At 38.7% G+C, this 2,899-nt stretch overlaps 1 pseudogene; it reads right to left on the bottom strand.

Annotated features, from left to right (window-relative positions):
• Positions 1 to 820: 820 nt before the first annotated feature.
• On the bottom strand, positions 821 to 1,371 carry LOC127696795 (exosome complex component CSL4-like; annotated as a pseudogene).
• Positions 1,372 to 2,899: the final 1,528 nt, after the last annotated feature.

Here is a 2,899-nt window from a genome sequence, read left to right on the forward strand (position 1 = left end):
CCAGACGACCCTGCTATACCTCTCCTGGGCATATACCCAAAGGATTCCCCGATATGCAATAAAGACACATGCTCCATTATGTTCATAGCAGCCTTATTTATAATAGCCAGAAGCTGGAAAGAACCCAGATGCCCCTCAAAGGAGGAATGGATACAGAAAATGTGGTATATTTACACAATGGAATAATACTCAGCAATTAGAAACAATGAATTCACAAAATTTTTAGGCAAATGGTTTGATATGGAAAATATCATCCTAAGTGAGGTAACCCAGTCACAAAAGAATATACATGGAATGCAATCTCTGATAAGTGGATATTAATTAGCCCAGAAGCCCTGAATACCCAAGGCACAAATCGCATAACAAATGACTCCCATGAAGAAGTATGGAAAAGGTCCTGATCCTTGAAAGGATTGATCTAGCATTGGAGGGGAATATAAGGACAGAGAAAAAAAGGAGGGAGGTGATTGGAGAATGGATGGAGAGAGGAAGGTTTATGGGACATATGGGGAGGGACGATCCGGGAAAGGGGAAATCATTTGGAATGTAAACAAAGAATATAGAACATAAAAATATTTATAAAAAAAAAATCTTCCTGCTTCAGCTGCAGGAGCCTTGGTTGTTCATTACGGCACAAATATATTTCAGGCACATTGTTTCAACAGATGGTTACTAGCTCACTGCAGGTACCTTAATAAAGACCATGGCATCTTGATGTGTTTTTTCATACATGTACTTTTAGAAATACCTTTAGAAATAGCTGAATCCCTCTTTGGGCTACAGTAAGCTTACATTTGTAGGAACAAAAACTATACTCTGGCTACTTTTCAGACTTCTTAGTGTGGATCTTTGGCTACTGTATCTCATACCTGTTGATGGGAACCACCTGGAAACCTGACTCACTATGGTCCACCACAATTCCTAACTCATTTTCAGCTATAGTAAGCAGTTAATTGGACTGTATATCACCTAGGGAGATAACTTTGGACAAATCTATGTCACCTGGCCAGAAACTCTTGTAAATTTCTACTTTGTCTTTTTCAGTTGTTTGGATAACTCCATTGTGGCTAGTTTCTTGAAAAGTGTTTTTAACCTGTGTAGATCCCACATACAGGATGTATACTTTGGCAAAATGAGATTTTATGCAAGAGACCTTACAGGTGACAACAGCTCCCATATCTGGAAGTAAGTGGGACTCTGTTTCTCTCAGCATTGACACCACAGGAATCATGCCATTCTCGCTGCTATTCCTCAGGCAGGCAGCCAGCAAAGAAAAGATGGAACCATTCTAGGTGTTGGTGCCAATTTTCAGGGCCGACTCCAAGTTACACAGATGTTTGCCCGGATAGAGTACCTCACAGGTGGTTCCATGCTTGCCATGGTCCCAAGACTCAGTTTCTAATACCCACATTGGTGCTTACAACCATCCAATCTGGAAACATGGACACAATGTCCTTTTCTGGTCTCCACAGGCACCAACATATACATATATACAAGCAAGGCAAATCTATACATAAAAACAAATAGATTCTTAAAAATGGATACTTAAAAAATGGCTTCACAAAAAATAAATTATATTAATTTTTAAAGAAATAAAAGATATTACAATAGATATCAGAAATAAAGGCAGTGAGAGAATTGTAAGAAACAACTGAAAATTAACTCAAGACTTAAAGTTACAGTAAATGAAAAACATTATTGGAATCCAAAGAGAGTAGACAAAACATAATAAAGTATCAGTGAGCGAGAAAATAGGCTAAATCAATTTAGTCCAACTGAGCAAATACAAAGCAAACTTAAATTTAAAGTAGTAAGTAAAACCAGACATCTTAAAAATCTGGACTGCAACAACAATGAAACTAACCTTTCTATATAGGAATTTCTGACTACAGGATTGATAGAAGAAAGCTAAAATTTCTTCAAAGAAATAATGATTACCAGGTCGACTGCTTGTTGAAGACCCCTGGGAAGTTGATGGGTTCTGGGGAAAAGAACATCATTCTTACGGAGGATGACACTGGTAGGTTTCCCATTATTAACTGGAACACACATACATGTCACATGGGCAGCCTTAACTGGACTTTGGGAATTATCAGAAAAAAATTAACAGTAGAAGAAGGAACAGGCAGACAGAAGAAATTCAGGAAGGAAATGGTGATATAATAATCAAATTTTATTGTATTCATGTAGGAAATTATTTTTTTAACTATATTTTTTATTCGATATATTTTTTATTTACATTTCAAATGATTTCCCCCCCTTCTGTCCCCCCACTCCTCGAAAGTCACATAAGCCCCCTTCCTCTCCCCCTGTTCTCCCACCCACCCCTTCACACTTCCCTGTTCTGGTTTTGCCTTATATTGCTACACTGAGTCTTTCCAGAACCAGGGGCCACTCCTCCATTCTTCTTGTACTCATTTGATGTGTGGATTATGTTTTGGGTATTCCAGATTTCCAGGCTAATATCCACTTATTAGTGAGTAGATACCATGATTGATCTTTTGAGACTGGGTTACCTCACTTAGTATGATGTTCTCCAGCTCCATCCATTTGCCTAAGAATTTCAGGAATTCATTGTTTCTAATGGCTGAATAGTACTCCATTGTGGATATATACCAAATTTTTTGCATCCATTCTTCTGTTGAGGGATACCTGGGTTCTTTCCAGCTTCTGGCTATTATAAATAGGGCTGCTATGAACATAGTGGAGCATATATCCTTATTACATGCTGGGGAGTACTCTGGGTATATGCCCAGGAGTGGTATAGCAGGATCTTATGGAAGTGACGTGCCCAGTTTTCTGAGGCACCGCCAGACTGATTTCCAGAGTGTTTGTACTAATTTGCAACCCCACCAGCAGTGGAGGACTGTTCCTCTTCTTCACATCCTCAACAACACCT

The sequence above is a fragment of the Apodemus sylvaticus genome, chromosome 11 (assembly GCF_947179515.1).
Source record: "Apodemus sylvaticus chromosome 11, mApoSyl1.1, whole genome shotgun sequence".
Lineage (NCBI taxonomy): Eukaryota > Metazoa > Chordata > Mammalia > Rodentia > Muridae > Apodemus > Apodemus sylvaticus.